Source organism: Schistocerca americana, chromosome 2 (assembly GCF_021461395.2).
Source record: "Schistocerca americana isolate TAMUIC-IGC-003095 chromosome 2, iqSchAmer2.1, whole genome shotgun sequence".
Lineage (NCBI taxonomy): Eukaryota > Metazoa > Arthropoda > Insecta > Orthoptera > Acrididae > Schistocerca > Schistocerca americana.
This window is the reverse complement of record NC_060120.1, coordinates 694776075-694796871: the sequence shown is the minus strand read 5'-3', so window position 1 is coordinate 694796871 and position 20797 is coordinate 694776075. Positions and strand designations below refer to the sequence as shown.

The 20797-nt window shown below is 42.0% G+C and overlaps 1 protein-coding gene across 3 annotated transcripts in view; it reads right to left on the bottom strand.

The window, feature by feature from the left end:
• The window catches only part of LOC124593519 (aspartate--tRNA ligase, mitochondrial), a 146484-nt gene that overhangs the window by 51236 nt on the left and 74451 nt on the right, over nt 1-20797 (bottom strand). The gene's annotated exons all lie outside the window — the stretch shown is intronic.

Genomic DNA, 20797 nt, shown 5'->3' with positions numbered 1-20797 from the left:
GTTGCAAAGAGGTATACGTTCTTTCGTACAAAACGTACGGCCGGTCAAACTAATAGGGAGTGGGTTGCAACATTGCAAGGCCTTACTAGGGATTGTGCATTTGAATGTGACTGTGGCCTTCCTTATTCAGATACTATGGTGCGTGATGCAATAGCACAGAACGTTTCTGATGTTCGCATACGTGAGCAAATTTTGAAACTAGTTTATCCCTCCCTTCAACAAGTGATAGACATATTGGATAGGCAAGACACACTTGACTGTGCTCAGGACTCATTTGCAACTTCGCCAGCCGTGTGTAACATTAACCGGCCTGCCGGGCGCGCTGGGCGGCCCGGTCAGCTGCCCTCGCGCACACCAGCGCAGCTGCCGCCACGCTCTAAACCAGGTGTGCCGCGTCAGCACACAAATGCAGTGAAATCATGCCCGCGGTGTGCTACTAGACATTCGCGTGAAAATTGCCCGTCACGCCAAGCTATTTGCTTTTTCTGTAATAAGAAAGGACATGTTCAAAGTGTTTGCCAGAAAAAGCTCAGATCAGACAATCATAATCATTCCAGGCCCTTTGCTTCGTGCCGGAATCGAACCAAGGACACTCAGGCTCGTGAACCTTCGCCCATGGACATTTATGTAGTTAATTACACTTCGTCCAGTGACACATTCTCTAACAGTGACTGTGTTCGTCCCACAAAACGTGTGCGTCGACGTCGCTGGAAATCACGTCAATTAGCAAGTGATGCTGTACCTGTATCAGTTCAAATTGCACAAGACAATCGCTCTTGTCGTCAGCAGGACAATAAACTTTTTGTAGATTTGGACTTTAATGGCAAGGTCTTACCATTCCAGCTCGATACCGGAGCTGCAGTTTCGTTGCTCAATCACGACACGTACAAACAACTGGGCAAACCTCCGTTGCGTTCCGCAAATGTTAAGCTCACTACATATTCAGGACAGAAAATTCCTGTGTTCGGACAGTGCAGCCTTCTCTTGCAACATACAAGGGACAAACAAAACTTGTGTCATTTTACGTTCTTCGTTCTTCTACTGCAGTGAACTTGTTTGGCTTAGATTTATTTCAGTTGTTTAACATGTCTATAGTAAATCAGGTCCTATCAGTGAATCAGACTGTGCCTTCAGACAGTGTTTCTAGTCTATGTGAAGAATTTGCAGACATATTTGCACCGGGCCTTGGTTGCGCTAAGAACTATGAAGCACATTTGGAACTGAAAGTAAACGCGCAACCGAAATTTTTCCGAGTGCGCAATGTTCCCAACGCATTGCGTGATTAGGTCGCAAGAACATTAAACGATTTAGACTCACAAGGTGTGAGTGAATGTGCGCATTGTCTCTTCCATTTCAGCTCCGCTTCATCGCTTATGCCGTACAGGTGTTCCGTTTCTCTGGACGACGCAATGCGAACGCGCTGTTCGCCAGTTGAAATCGGCGTTGCTTTCTAATACTTGCCTTACACCATTCGATCCCCAGAAACCCCTTTTGTTGATGGTAGATGCATCGGATTTCGGGATCGGTGCTGTGCTTGCGCACAAAGTTGGCTCGCATGATCGCCCTATTGCCTTTGAGTACAAATTGCTCTCGTCTACGCAAAGAAATTACTCGCAGATAGAGAAAGAAGCTTTGGCTCTCGTATTTGGTGTTACTAAGTTCCATGATTTCTTGTATGGTCGTCACTTTACCATCATCACAGACCACAAACCTTTGACGTCGCTTTTTCATCCGAACAAGCCTGTACCTCCTCGTACAGCGCAGAAATTCATTCGCTGGTCTATTTTCCTCTCGCAGTACCGCTACGATATCTTGTATCGGTCCACTGCTAAGCACGGAAACGCCGATGCGTTGTCCCGTTTGCCTGTTGCTGAGGATAAAGCATTCGATTCTTCCGAACTTGCTTGCATGTTCATGGATGCGGAAACCGATGAAGTGGTCGAATCATTTCCGATTGATTTTCGTCGTGTAGCTACAGCCACAGCTGCTGACCCTGTCCTTGCTACCGTTTTGCATTTTGTTGCTACGCAATGGCCTTTGTCAAAGTCTCGGATCGAGGATCCGTTGGTTCGCAGATTTTTTTGCTCATAGGGAGAGACTTTTTGTACGACGTGGTGTTTTGTTGTTGCGTTCTGATAATGATCAGTCCAGAGTCGTGGTCCCACGTTCGTTACAGTCCTCTGTTTTACGGCTTCTTCACCAAGGACATTGGGGTATAGTGCGAACGAAACAACTTGCTCGTCAGCACTGTACTTGGTTCGGAATCGATGCTGCGATTACGAATATGTGTTCTTCTTGCATGGCGTGTGCCGAACAACAATCCGCACCGCCGCGGAAAGTCTTTGCATGGCCAAAAGCCACTTCCCCTTGGCAACGCTTGCACATCGATTTGGCTGGTCCATTCTGGAATGCTCGATGGTTGGTTCTGATAGATGCCTTCAGTAATTTTCCTTTTGTTGTCCGGATGTCTTCCACGACGTCAACTGCCACCATCCAAGCGCTGTCTGCTATCTTTTGCATTGAAGATCTTCCGCAGACTATTGTTTCCGACAATGGCCCACAATTCATGTCCGCAGAATTTCAGTCATTCTGCCAGGCCAATGGTATTCAACATCTGACATCCGCGCCGTTTTCGCCTCAGTCAAATGGTGCCGCTGAACGATTGGTCCGGACTTTCAAGTCACAGATGTTGAAGTTGAAAGAGTCGCATTCTCGGGAGGACGCATTGTTGCTCTTTTTGTCGTCGTATCGCTCTCAGCCCCGAGATGGTCGCTCGCCGGCTGAGTTGCCCCACGGTCGTCCTCATCGAACCTTGATGTCTTTGCTGCATCCGCCGCATCAGGTTCCTGTGCAGCAGCAGCCTCCTGCTTTTGCTCCAGGCGACGTTGTATTCTATCGCAACTTTCGCGGTTCACGGCGTTGGCTCGCAGGGCGCATTCTTCGCTGCCTCGGCCGCGTGATGTATTTGGTTTTGGGGGCCTCTGGTGAGGTGCGTTGGCATCTCAATCAGCTGCGCCTCTGTCGTCGCACGGGTTCTGCCGCTCCCCGTCTGCTTTCAGCGACGGTGCCGTCCGGTCAGCGCCCTGGGGACCCATCTACTGGCTCGCCTCATCCCCAGGTGTTACCGACGATGCCTTCCATTTTGCCCCAAGGCGACGTGCCGCCGCAGCCGCCGCCGCCGCCGCCGCCGCCGCCTGTTCTCCCGCCGGCGCCACCCGCATTCGACGCTTCGCTGCAGCCGCCAAGCGCCTCCCTGGGTCACGCGCCGCCGCTCGCTTCCCGTGACCAGCTGTCCTCCGCCTTGGACCTCTTGCCCGCTCCGGACCACATGACGTCATCGCGCGTCGGGTACCCCGACGCAATGGAGGTCGACCCTTCGGCCCCTCCTGTCTCTTTACGGGCGCATACACCGCATGTTGACGTGCACCCTGGACTAGGTTTTCAGGCGTTTCCTAGCTCCCCTCGGACCGAATGGCCGGGTGCGGGTGGCACAGCTTCGCCTGTTGTTAGGCTCCCCACCTCATCGCCTACGTCAACATGGGGTCCTCCCCACGGCGGGCGGAAGCCTTATAACACGACCGTTCGCCTATTTGCGGGGGAGGAATGTGGTGTCACCGCCAGACACCACGCTTGCTAGGTGGTAGCTTAAATCGGCTGCGGTCCATTTAGTACATGTCGGACCCGCGTGTCGCCACTGTGTGATCGCAGACCGAGCGCCACCACAAGGCAGGTCTCGAGATACGGGATAGCACTCGCCCCAGTTGTACGACGACTTTGCTAGCGACTACACTGACGAAGCTTTTCTCTCATTTGCCGAGAGACAGTTAGAATAGCCTTCAGCTAAGTCCATGGCTACGACCTAGCAAGGCGCCATTAGCCTTACATAGTTTGAAAGTTATCGTATGAAATGTCTCAACAAGAACGATGTATACAACAAGGATAAATAAAAGTTAAGTATTCGAGGAGCTGCATACTTTTCTTATTAGCTTTCACTACTTATCCTGTTCCAGAATTCACGCCCGTCTGCATTAGATAGCGTGCATTTAGGCCGCCTCTATCTACAACGTGTTGGCACATTTACCAACACATCAATAACAACAAAGATTACCAAAGTAAAAGGGGGCAAAAATAAACAATAAACATATATGTGTTAGGTAAACTAGATAAAAAGCAACATATCTCAATGATTTATTTAGATATGGGCAGGACCATGCAGAGGAACTGTGGCCCACATTTAAAAGAATTGCTGACCGAGCACTGGATAGATACTCTCCTGGCAGAACAGTTTTGCATGAGAGAAACTCTCATCATATATAATCTGTGTAAAGAATCTTCTAAAGAAACAGTGATGAATGTATAATAAGTGTAAAACAAATCAAATGAGTATAGATAGATGCTACTGAAAGTGGATTTGGCAGTAAAAATGGGCAATTTCTGAAACCTTAAAAAGATACTGAAGCAGAATCTGATCGAAAGATCTCTCTCTAAAATCCCAAATAAATTCTGGTTCTATGTAAAGTGTGTCAGTGGCACCAAAGTTAGTTCCAGACTCATGGATGACACATAAACTGAAATCTCAGGAAGCAAAGCAATAGCAGAAATTTTGAATTTTATTTTAAATATTCATTTACAAAGGAGTACTGCTCCTGTTTAATTATCCCACCACAGCAAAGATGAATGAAACCGCCATTAGTGTCACAGAGAAACAACTGAAATTGCTAAAATTGAATGAAGCTCCAGGACCTGATGGCATGCTTTCAGATTCTCTGCAGCTGAATTAGCTCTTCTGATCATACAAAGGCAACTGCTTACAAAACATTCATGTGATCCATCCTAGAATATTGCTAAAGTGTGTGGGACCCATGCCAAATAGGTTTAACATGGTATATCGATGTATACAAAAAAGAGTAGCACAAAAGATCTGAATTTTGTCTGTCGTGCGAGAGAGAACCATGAACATGCTAAACAACCTAAACTGGCTGATGCTTGAAGATAAGTGTCATCTATCTCACAAATGCTTATTTAAAAAGTTTCAGGAACCAGTATTAAATGAGGGATCTAAGAATATACTACACTACTAGGACTGCTTCAGTATGGACCACCAAGACAAGATTACACTAATTACAGCACACACACAGGCATTTAGCAATTATTCATTCCATGATCCATATGCAAATGGAATGGGAAGAAACCATAAAACATGATAAATGGGAAGTACTCCCTGTCATTCATTTCACAGTTGTTTGCTGAGTATACAGTAGATGTAAAATGAGATGAAATGGATATACAGGAATATCATTCTGTTACGAAAAACTTACTGCTCGACAATTTTGCTATCAACGAAAATTCGTACAAAGTTGGTGAAGTAGTAGTTTATCTTGTTCCAAAATTGAAGTAGATAGTTCCTGTGAGTCAGCATGCAGAGAGGATTTACTTGACAACAGAGATTAATTAATAATTTGTTACTTTTCTTGATTCCATGACTTAGATAATATAGTTGCTAAAAGGTTCAAAGAAAACTGAGTATCACTCATATAGGTACCCCACATAAACAGTTACAGATGGTGGCAACTTCAATCTACCCTCCATGTGTTAGCAAAAGTATGTGTTTAAAGCCCTTGGTAGCTGTAAAACATTGTCTGAAATTGTACTAAATTATTTCTCCAAAAATTATTTTGATCAATTAGTTCAGGTGTCCACAAAGGTGTAAATGGTTGCGAAAACATACTTGACCTCTTAGCAAAAAATAACCCAAGCAAATAGGGAGCATCATGACAGAATACAGATATTAGTTATTGCAAGATTGCTGTAGAGAAACTGAATATCATAACGTCCCAACCCACCAAAAATAAACACAAAATGTATCTGTCTAAAAAAGCAGATAATTCACATGGTGCTTTCCTAAGAGACAGTCTCCATTCCTTCTGAACTCATTATGTATGCATAGACTGGAAATGGCTTAGAGTCAAGGAAATAGTATTGATAACAACTGTGAGATTTATATCAAGTAAATTAATAAGAGAGCACTGATCTGCCATGGTACACAAATCAGGTCAGAACACAGTTGGACAAGTGATGAAAAAAGCAAGCAGGTGACACAATCAATACCTTGGCTGCGCAATAGCAACAGTAAAAGTAATGTTAAAGTCAAATTGCATGAATGGCTGGGAGACTCCAAAGGGCATATTCAGTCACCCAACTGGAAAACAAATTACAAAGTGTTAGAGCTTTGTGTGAAAGTGCAAAACCTTAGAACTTCATGTTAAAGAAGTGTATCTGTTAAGTGTAGATCTCTGTCTGTCTGTCTGTCTGTCTGTCTGTGTGTGTGTGTGTGTGTGTGTGTGTGTGAGAGAGAGAGAGAGAGTTAATCCAAGACATTGGCAACAAGACTGGACTTTACACCACTAGCCCTCCTGTAAAGCCAAAGCAAAAATTGTCAACAGTGCGCAGCATACCTGGTTGGTCACCCACCCACATACTGCCCACACCCAGCAGTGCTTATTCAGTAATGTGGAGGGAACTGGTGTATCCACCTCTGCACAGCTGTTAACATAGTGATGGTAATGATACCAATTAAAGCAACACTAAAGCAGAGTTACTAAAATATGGTTTTCCAAAATCCCTTCACCAAACATGACGAAGAAAATATTCCAGAATTCAAATCCAGAACTGCTGCCCACACGAGTAACTTAAAAGCAGATGTCCTCAGTGTACCAAAGTAAATAACAAATCACTTAACAAAGGCAATTATTTTGGTCCACATTGTAGACCAATTACATTCCTTTCAGAGTATGCTCCATACCTATCAATCATTTACACATGAAGTCTGGAAAGTTGCACAGGTCACACCATTCTCAAGAATGGAAACAGGAGTAATCCACTGAATTACAGGCCCACATCATTGGCGTACATTTGCAGCACATAGAACATATGCTATGTTCAAATGCTATGAATTACCTTGAAGAAAATGATCTGTTGATGCACAGGCACCACATATAATTTTTTTGCAGAACAACTAGTGCTTTATTCCCCTGAAGTAATGTCTACTACTGACAGGAGATCTCAAACGGATTCCATATTTCTAGATTTACAGAAGGCTTTTGATACCATTCCTCACAAGTGGCTTCTAATCAAAATGTGTGCCTCACGAGACCTTCACAGTTGTGCAACTGGACTCATGGTTTCCTGTTAGAAACCTCACTGTTCGTAATAACTTTTGGGAAGTCGTCAAGTAAAATGGAAGTGATATCTGGCATTCCCCAAGGAAGTGTTAATAGGTCCTGTTGTCATTTATAGTCTAGTAAAATCACCGAAAGATCAGAACCATTGCAAAATAATACAAGCAAGATACCTGTATGAAGCAGAAAGGCAATTAACTCTAAATAATGAAAAGAGTGAGGTCATCCACATAAGTTCTAAAGAAATTCATTAAATTTTGGTTACACAATAAATCATACAAATCTAAAGCTGTCATTTCAACTAAATACTTAGGGATAACAATTACAAACAACTTAAATTGGAGTGATCATGTACATTATGATGTTGAAAGGCACACACAAGACAGAGTTTCACTGGCAGAACACTTAGAGGATACAAAAAATCCACTAAACAGACTGTGTACAATACATTTGTCCATCCTCTGCTAAAGTATTGCTGTGCAGTATGGGATCCTTACCAGATAAGATTGAAGGAGGACATGCAAAAAGTTCCAAGAAGAACAGCTTACTTGTATTATTGTAAAATAGAGGAGAGAGTGTCATGGAAATGATATGCAGGTCAAGGTGGCAACCATTGAAACAAAGCCATTTTTTGATGTGGCGAGATCTTTTCATGAAATTTCAATGCCTAACTATCTCTGCTGAAAGAGAAAATATTTTGTTGATGCCCACTTATATATGAAGAAATGATCATCATAATACATAAAATAAGAAAAATCAGACCTCACATGGTGTGATTTAAGTGTTCATTTTTACGCCATGATATTCAAGAGTGGAATGGTAGAAACATAGTGCCACGCACTTCAGAGTAAATTGGAGAGTAGCCATGCAGATGTAGGTAAGGAGATTTTTCCTTACTTTTGAACAGTCAATAATGGATAACTTATTCATTTATGGCATACTTTCCTTTATAATGACTGGTGCAAAAAGTGTCTCTCAACTTCAACAACAAATAAAAACACTGAGAAGATAAAAAAAAAGGCTGGTGCCATAGGCTTATCAGAAGAAATACTAACATATACACAGTGTGAAGCATTAAAAATTAAAAAGAAATTGTGCAATGCAAGTACATTTGTAGAATGTTGACTCACACTGAATGCATAAAACAAATCTCTGAAGAATTGAATATTTACGCAACATATTAAAAAAAAAAGTATTCCATATTTTGATAGATGGTAGTAATGGAGCAAAACAAGACAAAATGTCAATTAAATATGGGTTCTAATATGCTAATTGAGAACTATGAGCCCTTTTTCATCTTCACTATGAAGCCCATCTCTTCTACAACAACCTGTTTGTTATTACGAATGACTTACAGAATGCACTGAATGAATGAGGAAACATTCCTCTTATTTTTCAAGGATACAGCATGCATTAGTGTTGTTACGATAAACCATATTCACAGTTCTGGGTAAGTGCAGTGTATACACTAGCTCTAAAAAACAATTTGTGTTTTCCATAATGCAGTAATGTGTTTTCATTTGTTTACTCCATTCTGTAAGTTTTTTGCAATAGCAAAGAGCTTACAGTAGAAGACACGTATTTCGCAGTAGCAATGATGAACAAGTGCTCATGGTTGCATGGTATGCATTTTAGAGAGATGGTTGTTGCATTTTTTCCCCTTGGTTTGGCCCATTCTACCACTTCACAAAGTATATTTATTTATTTAAAGAAAACACCATGCACATGAATTATCACAGAAGAAAAAACTGAAACCACAACTATTCCTTTCTTCTACAGTATTTCCAAAAACAGCAACATTGTTCTCAGGTGATTGTGGATAAAACAAACGTTGTTGTTGTTGTGGTCTTCAGTCCTGAGACTGGTTTGATGCAGCTCTCCATGCTACTCTATCCTGTGCAAGCTTTTTCATCTCCCAGTACCTACTGCAACCTACATCCTTCTGAATCTGCTTAGTGTATTCATCTCTTGGTCTCCCTCTATGATTTTTACCCTCCATGCTGCCCTCCAATACTAAATTGGTGATCCCTTGATGCCTCAGAACATGTCCTACCAACCGATCCCTTCTTCTGGTCAAGTTGTGCCACAAACTTCTCTTCTCCCCAATCCTATTCAATACTTCCTCATTAGTTATGTGATCTACCCATCTAATCTTCAGCATTCTTCTGTAGCACCACATTTCGAAAGCTTCTATTCTCTTCTTGTCCAAACTATTTATCGTCCATGTTTCACTTCCATACATGGCTACACTCCATACGAATACTTTCAGAAATGACTTCCTGACACTTAAATCTATACTGGATGTTAACAAATTTCTCTTCTTCAGAAACGCTTTCCTTGCCATTGCCAGCCTACATTTTATATCCTCTCTACTTCGACCATCATCAGTTATTTTGCTCCCCAAATAGCAAAACTCCTTTACTACTTTAAGTGCCTCATTTGCTAATCTAATTCCCTCAGCATCACCCGACTTAATTAGACTACATTCCATTATCCTTGTTTTGCTTTTGTTGATGTTCATCTTATATCCTCGTTTCAAGACACTGTCCATTCCATTCAACTGCTCTTCCAAGTCCTTTGCTGTCTCTGACAGAATTACAATGTCATCGGCGAACCTCAAAGTTTTTATTTCTTCTCCATGAATTTTAATACCTACTCCGAATTTTTCTTTTGTTTCCTTTACTGCTTGCTCAATATACAGATTGAACAACATCGGGGAGAGGCTACAACCCTGTCTTACTCCCTTCCCAACCACTGCTTCCCTTTCATGTCCCTCGACTCTTATAACTGCCATCTGGTTTCTGTACAAATTGTAAATAGCCTTTCGCTCCCTGTATTTTACCCCTGACACCTTTAGAATTTGAAAGAGAGTATTCCAGTCAACATTGTCAAAAGCTTTCTCTAAGTCTACAAATGCTAGAAACGTAGGTTTGCCTTTCCTTAATCTTTCTTCTAAGATAAGTCGTAAGGTCAGTATTGCCTCACGTGTTCCAGTGTTTCTACGGAATCCAAACTGATCTTCCCCGAGGTTGGCTTCTACTAGTTTTTCCATTTGTCTGTAAAGAATTCGTGTTAGTATTTTGCAGCTGTGACTTATTAAGCTGATAGTTCGGTAATTTTCACATCTGTCAACACCTGCTTCCTTTGGGATTGGAATTATTATATTCTTCTTGAAGTCTGAGGGTATTTCGCCTGTTTCATACATCTTGCTCACCAGATGGTAGAGTTTTGTCAGGACTGGCTCTCCCACGGCCGTCAGTAGTTCCAATGGAATATTGTCTACTCCGGGGGCCTTGTTTCGACTCAGGTCTTTCAGTGCTCTGTCAAACTCTTCACGCAGTATCATATCTCCCATTTCATCTTCATCTACATCCTCTTCCATTTCCATAATATTGTCCTCAAGTACATCGCCCTTGTATAGACCCTCTATATACTCCTTCCACCTTTCTGCTTTCCCTTCTTTGCTTAGAACTGGGTTTCCATCTGAGGTCTTGATATTCATACAAGTGGTTCTCTTATCTCCAAAGGTCTCTTTAATTTTCCTGTAGGCGGTATCTATCTTACCCCTAGTGAGATAGGCGTCTACATCCTTACATTTGTCCTCTAGCCATCCCTGCTTAGCCATTTTGCACTTCCTGTCGATCTCATTTTTGAGACGTTTGTATTCCTTTTTGCCTGTTTCACTTACTGCATTTTTATATTTTCTCCTTTCATCAATTAAATTCAATATTTCTTCTGTTACCCAAGGATTTCTACTAGCCCTCGTCTTTTTACCTACTTGATCCTCTGCTGCCTTCACTACTTCATCCCTCAAAGCTACCCATTCTTCTTCTACTGTATTTATTTCCCCCATTCCTGTCAATTGCTCCCTTATGCTCTCCTTGAATCTCTGTACAACCTCTGGTTCTTTTAGTTTATCCAGGTCCCATCTCCTTAAATTCCCACCTTTTTGCAGTTTCTTCAGTTTTAATCTACAGGTCATAACCAATAGATTGTGGTCAGAGTCCACATCTGCCCCTGGAAATGTCTTACAATTTAAAACCTGGTTCCTAAATCTCTGTCTTACCATTATATAATCTATCTGATACCTTTTAGTATCGCCAGGGTTCTTCCATGTATACAACCTTCTTTCATGATTCTTAAACCAAGTGTTAGTTATGATTATGTTGTGCTCTGTGCAAAATTCGACCAGGCGGCTTCCTCTTTCATTTCTGTCCCCCAATCCATATTCACCTACTATGTTTCCTTCTCTCCCTTTTCCTACACTCGAATTCCAGTCACCCATGACTATTAAATTTTCGTCTCCCTTCACAATCTGAATAATTTCTTTTATTTCATCATACATTTCTTCAATTTCTTCGTCATCTGCAGAGCTAGTTGGCATATAAACTTGTACTACTGTAGTAGGCGTGGGCTTCGTATCTATCTTGGCCACAATAATGCGTTCACTATGCTGTTTGTAGTAGCTTACCCGCATTCCTATTTTCCTATTCATTATTAAACCTACTCCTGCATTACCCCTATTTGATTTTGTGTTTATAACCCTGTAGTCACCTGACCAGAAGTCTTGTTCCTCCTGCCACCGAACTTCACTAATTCCCACTATATCTAACTTCAACCTATCCATTTCCCTTTTTAAATTTTCTAACCTACCTGCACGATTAAGGGATCTGACATTCCACGCTCCGATCCGTAGAACGCCAGTTTTCTTTCTCCTGATAACGACATCCTCTTGAGTAGTCCCCGCCCGGAGATCCGAATGGGGGACTATTTTACCTCCGGAATATTTTACCCAAGAGGACGCCATCATCATGTAATCATACAGTAAAGCTGCATGCCCTCGGGAAAAATTACGGCTGTAGTTTCCCCTTGCTTTCAGCCGTTCGCAGTACCAGCACAGCAAGGCCGTTTTGGTTATTGTTACAAGGCCAGATCAGTCAATCATCCAGACTGTTGCCCTTGCAACTACTGAAAAGGCTGCTGCCCCTCTTCAGGAGCCACACGTTTGTCTGGCCTCTCAACAGATACCCCTCCGTTGTGGTTGCACCTACGGTACGGCTATCTGTATCGCTGAGGCACGCAAGCCTCCCCACCAACGGCAAGGTCCATGGTTCATGGGGGGGAAAAACAAACGTACATGAATTATTTACAAATCTCACAAATGTTTAAAAACATTTAATTTTGGGTACTGGTTTGTTACTGTGAATGAGACTGGGTCCATCACTCATGGTCAGAAACTAAACAGCAATTGAATCAGGGAGTGGTACCTGGTAGCTGTGCGAAGCTCTCCTATTCAGAATACAAACAAGAATTAAGTCAAAATTTCAGTTCAAAAATATTAATTATCTGCAGTATCCACATCTTAATGTCATGATTCTAGTGAAATGATGAACCTAGTTTTGGGGCATGAAAAGTTACTAAAATACTTTGTTATTTAGGTGGTTGAATTGGAGGTGTTGAAAATTGTTAGAAACATTTAAATAATATTTATGTTTGTTGCAGAAACCCAGAAGTGATACTGTGGAATTTTTCCACATTCTTATCTGGTCGCACGGAATTTGCTTCATGAAAAGTCTAGAAATAACTCATTTCGTTTTTCTTCTGACTTCTATATTGAATTGTACTACTATTAAAGCCATGTGTTGCACCCACTATCACATACATAAAATTTTGACAGGGTAAACATCTCACCTATTATTACAAACATGAAACAAGTACAAAGTCAGTTTAGTATGACAGGATGCATGGCATAAAATATAAACATATTTTTCATCAATAGTTCTGTAAAAAAAAACAGTTTTTCAATATTAAACATAATGTAATCAACATTTTTAACAATTAATATTACAATATATTCATTCTGAATAGAAATGGACTAATATTTCATTCACCTATGAAAGCTGTAGTTCCATTCATCAACCCTAATTAACCTACACAAAATACCCCTTCCCATCTTGCATTTAAAACAAATATTTAACAGATTTACTTCATGGACAATTGAGTCTTGACCATAAAAATTACAGTTTATCATGTGTATCATTTACTACAATGAGTGAATCTCAGTCTTCTACATTACATTTGCAATGAAAAAGGTCAAGTTGGTGTCTTCTGCTGGAAAGGTTATGGTCAGGATTTTCTGGGATGTGGAAGGGATTCTTACAGAACACTTGCAAAAAAAAAAGCTAAATTATTTACAACTCTTGGCATTGTTATATATTTCAATGCAAAATAATTTTGGTGAACATAAGTGTAAAATGTGGGTCGAATATGGTAATTACATACTTTTATAGAATATCTGCAACAGAAGCAGGGGGGGGGGGGGGGGGGTGTTTCCATCTCACTTCAGGGAAAATTTGGAGGGCAAATTTTCTGACTGTGGTAGACTCTCACAATTAAAATTATCTCACTGTAGTCTTCAGTCTGAAGATTGTTTTGATACCACTCTCCACAATAATCTGAAACTCTCTTCATCTCTACAAACTACTGCAATCTACAGCCATCTGGAAGTCTTTACTGTACGAAGAGGGGGAAGAGGCAGGACAGCGGGACAGGGTGGAGAGTGGGAGATGGAGAGAATGCCCACATGAAGGGGGGAGAGGGTGATAGGAGAGGACAGTACACCATCTGGATGGGAAAATACTGGCGTGGGCAACACAGAGACAGGAAAAGGTTAGGTATGGCGGTGGAAAACAGGTTAGCTCAGATTTAAGCCAGGGGGATTGCAAAAGAGCACAGGATATGCTGCAGAGGCAATTCCTACCAGTGTAGTTCTGAGAAACCACTGCTGGAAGAGAGTACAGCAGAGTTCCGCTAATCTGAACATTCAGTTAATCCGAACATGAATTATGTTGGTCTAAGTATGGAAAACTTTTCGGTGAACTGTAGTGCGCACACACAATATTTTAATTTACACAGTACAGTAAACATGTACTAGAAAAATTGGCAAGAAAACATTAGGTTTAAACAATGCATAACAGTGAAAGAAAAGCTGTCAAACTTACTAAAATACAGCGGACATTTTATCCCTACTTTTTTAGATGACAAAAACTCAGTCATTGACTAAAATACAGCGGACATTTTATCCATACCTTTTAGATGACAAAAACTCAGTCATTGTTTTTTGGAGTACTGAAGACAGTCTGTTATACGATGTATAGTTGTGCCATCGTCTCATAAACATCAAATCAGCAGGTGTAGCAGTGGGCTGTTGTTCCAAATAATGTAGCACACGGTCAAGGACTTCTGCTGTGTCACTGTGTGGCACCAGCTCTCCTTTATCGCTTTCAGGCTCACTGTCACTTCTGTCACAGCAGTTCACTTCTTCCTGGTCTTGAGTCACAGCAGCAACTAAATCAGCGTCAGTAAGGTTCTCCACATATGCCGCATCTGCTACAATCCACTCATCTACGTCTCCTTCACTAACTTCTTCACATCAAGGGATTGTCTGTATCATTTGTAGTAGACTTTCCTCTTCATTTTCAACTAGATTGTCCTGAAATTAAAGAGATGTCCACAGTTTTCTCCATGATTTTCGCAGAGTATTTTCTGAAATATTTTGCCATGCCTCATCAGACCAATAAACAACATCCTTCACATTGGTCTTTTTTATTTTGTCCACTAAAGGTATGCTATCGTCTTGGATCAGCATTCTTAAAAACTGTTTTCTGTACATCATTTTCAATGTTTGCAGTATGCCCTGGTCCATTGGCTGTAGAAGTGATGTACCATTCGGTGGCAAAAACTTCACCACAACTTCTCCATCAGATAATCCCTCAGTGCTGGGGTGAGATGGCGTGTTATCAATCAAAAGGATTGCATGGGGAGACAAATGAATTTCCTTAGAAAACCGTCTAACAGAGGGAACAAACTGGCTGTGAAACCATTCTCTGAACAGCTTACCATCCATCCATGCTTTTCTCTGGTTGCAATAATATACGGGCAGGGACTTCGTGTTGCAGTTTTTAAAAGCTCTGGGCCTAGGAGATTTGCCGATCAGCATTAAAGGCAGCCTGTGATTACCAGCAGTGTTGCTGCACGCTAATAAAGTCACACAATGTTTGCACATTTCACAACCAAGAGCATGGTCTTTGCTTTTGATGCCAGGCTTTTTGTTGGCAATGCCCTAAAATTAAGGCCAGTCTCGTCAGCGTTATAAATTTGTTGGGGAGAATACTTTCCCTCTCTTATCATTTTTTCAAACTCATCCAAGTAACCCTTCACTGCATCATGGTCAGAAGAAAGCTGCTCTCCAGTAATTGTTAGCTGACGGATTCCATGACATTTTTGAATCTGTCCAACCGATCTGTACTCGCACTGAAAGACTCATAACCATACATTAACTTGTTCATGTAAACAGCCTTCTCCTGAACCAGTGCTCCACTCAAAGGAGTTCCCCTTTCTCTTACCTGCCTGAACCAAACAAAAAGAGCTTCATCCACTTTATCGCACTGGAACTGTTTCAAAGTCTGCCACATTTCGAGTGTTTTTCCCGAAGACGTTGCACAGAACTGTTCAAGCTTCACTCGGTTCTTCTTCCAATCACAAATGGTTGCTTTACAACACTCAGTTCCATTGCCAGTTTAGATACATTCTCGCCATTGTCTATCTGCTTCAAACTATTCAGTTTTTCTTTGAGAGTTAACATTGTATGTTTCCGTTTACTCGTGACGAAAATGCGTACACCACCATGCCTGAATGAATACAATACAACTGTTAAGTGTGCTAGCGATCGATAATTAACATAACCAATTGCTTTGTGAGCCAACTGGCAGTGCACTGACCTAAGACACCACAAAGGTCTCAACAATGCACAACAAGGGCAGGGAGTGAGAGGGAGTCATTGTTTCCACACTTGTTCCCATTTGTTACCATGGTGTATCTACTTATCTGCTTGGTATACTTGATTCTAGAAACTCGTCACCGTAATTCTGGCTAATTCAAACAAATCGGTAATCCAAACAAGGTCTGGTCCTAATTAGTTCAGATTAATGGGACTCTACTATTTTCAAATGGTCCCAGTAATGAAACAGCTGTTGAAATCATCAGTTTTGCGGCATGCAGCATGTTCAGCAACTGGATGATCAAGCTGCGGTTTGCCACAGTTTAGCAGTGACCACTCGTTCGAACAGACAAGTTGGTTACTTGTCATACCCACACAGAATACTGTACAGTAATTGCAGCATAGGTGACATGTTACATAGCTGCTTTTAAACGTGACCCTGCCTGTGTTTGGCTACGAACCACCTGTGATAGGGCTGAAGTACAAGGTGGTGGGTGGGCGTATGATCCATAGGGTGTAGGAATGGGAGCAGCATTAGAATAGGGATGATAGGGATAGACAAGGTTGTGTGAGTGTCACTACATTGTATGATGTGGGTAGCAATTTGGGGAGGATAACCCCTCATCTCTGGGCATGATGGAAGGTTGTTGAAGCTCTGTTGAAGGATGTGGTTGAGCTTTTCAAGGCCAGCGTGATGTAGGGTGCTGGTCAGTGGCTAGTTAACAGGTACTATTGACAGAGGAGGAGATGGTATGGGGGATCTGTTTATGGGTATGCTGGAGAGGATATTTCTGTCAATACAGATCCTATTAGTTTATCAGTATACTTCGAGAGATCCTGCTTTCCACTGTAGATGGAGCATTCACAATTGGTGAGGCTGTAAGTCAGATACTTTTGATATGAAACGAGTGACAGCTGACATAATAGAGGTACTGTTGGTGGTTGGTGTGCTTGATATGAACAGACATATTTATGGAGCCATCTGAGAGGTGCAGTATGACATCTGTGAAGGTGGTTCAGTGAGTCAATAAGAACCAGGTGAAGCAGATTTGGGAGTAAGCATTAAGGTTATGGAGGAGAGAGCAAAGGTTGTCACTGCCATGAATCTACATCATGAAATTGTCATTGAATTTGAAACATAGAGCAGGTTTTGGGTGTTGACCGGTTAGGAAGGATTCCTCTAGATGGCCCATAAATAAGTTGGCACAGTATGGTGCCATGTAGGTATTCATGGCAGTACACATGGCAGTATCATGGATTTGTTTATATATTTGGCCTTCAAAACAGAAATAATTTTGTCATGTTGTGGTTTGCCAGGAAGACTGGAAAAGGCGTAGTAGATTTGGTATCATGAAAGCAATGCGAAAGGTAGTGTCCCATGGCTGCCAAGTTGAATCATATTAATCTTTCTTTTTTTTCTTTCATTCTTTTCATTTTATACATGTAAGCTATATGTAAACTGAATGACTTATAGACAGCGACATAGGGAAATTAACGATGTGCTTTGTGGCAAGGATAATGTTTTGATACATCTGCATAAAAAAAAGAAAAAGAAATGTGCTCTTCAATTTATTACTTCCTGTATCTTCACCTGTTTATTTCTATAAGTGGTAGCAGGCGGACGTATGATTAGATCCGTCATACCAGTATTATTTAAAAATGTGTATTTCAACTGTACATTAAAAGTGTTATAAAGTTATTAGGAAAGCATTCACAATGATCACATGTCTGTTCATCATTTTGTCTGCCGCCGAGATCCTGCATGAGGAGGTTTGGAGCAGACAAGAGGAATTTGCGTGAGCAGGGGAGGAGCGATCCTGCATCGGCATTGTTTTAATCAAGACTCTACATCTACATTTATACTCCGCAAGCCACCCAACGGTGTGTGGCGGAGGGCACTTTACGTGCCACTGTCATTACCTCCCTTTCCTGTTCCAGTTGCGTATGGTTCGCGGGAAGAACGACTGTCTGAAAGCCTCCATGCGCGCTCTAATCTCTCTAATTTTACATTCGTGATCTCCTCGGGAGGTATAAGTAGGGGGAAGCAATATATTCGATACCTCATCCAGAAACGCACCCTCTCGAAACCTGGCGAGCAAGCTACACCGCGATGCAGAGCGCCTCTCTTGCAGAGTCTGCCACTTGAGTTTGTTAAACATCTCCGTAACGCTATCACGGTTACCAAATAACCCTGTGACGAAACGCGCCGCTCTTCTTTGGATCTTCTCTATCTCCTCCGTCAACCCGACTATGCGCAAAGGAATTAATGTGAAGCAGTTCGTAATGTAAATTATGAATACTGATGTTGAATGTAATGATATTGAAGGTCTGTTGATATTGGCATCAGTTAAACTCACCCAGGATTGTGCACAGATTCAGAAATTACATTCCAATTTCTTTTAACTATTCTTTCCAGTCTTTTTTAAAAATTATTCAAGCAGCAATTATTAATCAGTTTCCATTACTTGCCCACCTGCATATGTCATTATTCTCTGCATGGAGGCTGTTGGTGTACAAGGACACTACGTCCACAGTGACCAGTGGTCTGGTGGTAATAGGACTGGAAATGTGGAAAGGTGGTGAAGGAAGTGAGCAATGTTTTGGATGTAGGACAGGAGGTTACTAACAATAGTTTGGAGGTGTTAGTTAACAAAAAGACCGTGGGATGGAGTTTGAGAAGTAGGTAATGGATAGGGGTCCAGGGGGTGGTTGGTGTGAGAAGAGAAGTGGTTTCAGGTGTCAAATCTTGGGATGAACCTAACACCTTAAGGAACTGCCAGAGGTCCTAGGTTTGTAAGCAGATGTGTTGGAAAATTGGCAGAGACTCTCAGCCACATAATCACCATGATTCATGACCACTGCAGTGGATTCTTTGTCTGCTGGTGCGATGATAATTATCTGGATTGGATTTTTAATTTATGAATAACTGTGTGTTCCATATGAGTGCTGGTGAACTCACTAGGGAGGGATTTAGGAAAGGAAGTTGAGACTAGATTGGAAGTAAGGAATTACTGAATGATTACCATGTGACGACTTTGTGAAAGGGGAGGTGTATCCCAGTTGGAAAGGAGGTTGGGACTGTTTTAAACAAGGTTCTACGTGGGATTTTGGTAAGCTTTTGTCAATGGGGTGTGTAGCAAAGAAATGTTTCCACTGCAGAGAAAAGGTAAAATAAAGAAGGTCCCTTTACAAGTGAAGCATGACTGAACTTAAGATTTTGGGCTAAAGATGAGGTGTTTAGGAAGTACTGCAAGTTCTGCAGAGGTCAAAGTTTTGGCAGGAACATTGACAACAGTGTTACAGAATGGGTGTTCAGGAGCAATGTGTATCATGGAGGGTGGAGGAAGTTTTTGGGGACACAGAAGGTGGCGTAAGTCAGCTAGGGCTGGTTACGAATCTATGAGGGGTTGATGAGAGTGTTAGATCAGGGTGGTAGGCTCTTTATTTTCCAGAGGTAATCCTATTTGCACATACAACATGAGTAGCTGGGACAGATTCCTCAGGTGGTGCTGACAGTGCTATTCCAACTTTTGAAGGGCAAGAGTTTCTATTGCAGTGACTGCATTCAGGAAGTTGTAGTCAGGATTGAAAGGACTTTGCGAAAGGAGGAGAGGCCGTCAAGTATGGTTTCAGCGTGCTCTCTCTCTCCTCTACTCTCTCTCGCCTCCTTAACAATCTCCACCTTTGTCTTGCCCCCCCCCCCCCCCCCCTCCTCATCTCCTCTGCTTCTTTTATATGCTCTATCCTTCAGAACTCCTTTCATGCTGTTGTGCAGTAGCTGAGTCATCTGCTTATCCCACTGTTGTCTCTCACTGTCCTGTTACACCCGCTCTTGCCTCGTGCGGTCTTTCTTACATGCTCCCCACATCTATCCGGCCAGGTAACTGCTCTCAATAATTGATAATCAATAACCAGCATCACCATGGTCATGGTAGTTTGTATCTGGGTGTCTGTGTATCAGTATGTGTGAATGCATGTACTTTCTGAGAGAAGAAAATAAAGAGCCCAAAAGCTAGTGAATGTGGTCTTCTGTCGCTTTTGTGTTTGTGCATAACCAAGCAGTCTGTCACAGGTGTGTGGTCGCCTTTCTCTTGTTTTACACATTCTTCTTCTATTGTAGTCCTTTCTACTGTTAAGTTCACTATATGATGCAACATGGTAATTGGTGCGAAGAGTACACAACTTCACTAATTTGATAATCCTTTGGTTAATAGGACCTGCCTAAAACTCCAATAACTCATCCAGTCACTGTATGAGTAAATCAAGATTGTGTGTGTGTGTGTGTGTGTGTGTGTGTGTGTGTGCGCGTGCGTGTGCGTGTGCGCTTGTGCGTGTGTGCGCGTGTGTGGAGGTGAACGTGTGTGTGGATGTGCACATGCATGTAGGAGGGGGGGGATTACAGAGAACTATTAGGGCACAATTAGCTACAATTTTACTGCAAAATGTCTGTGCAATAGATTCACTACATTAGTTGCCACAGAAAATGTTTTACATCCAATGACGTATATTTTCCTTGTTGGATAGTAATTTTCCTCTCAAGCAAGTCTGGGAAGCCACAAAGTAGTACATTATCATTCTTATTGGCAATTTCAATGCAAGATGGTTGGCAGGACCCCTTAGGAATCACTGTACATATGGGAACTCCTGTCAGATGAATTCAGAACATGATGTCCGGGAAACTGAATATTACTGATCATATTAGCACTACTACGAAGCCATCAACTACAATTTGAAAACATATTTTCTGGGATTGGAAGAAACCGTAAAAGCTGCGAGAAAGAGAAAGAGGCGGGGGGGAGGGGGGGGGGGGGGGGGGGGGGATCAAACACATAATACAATT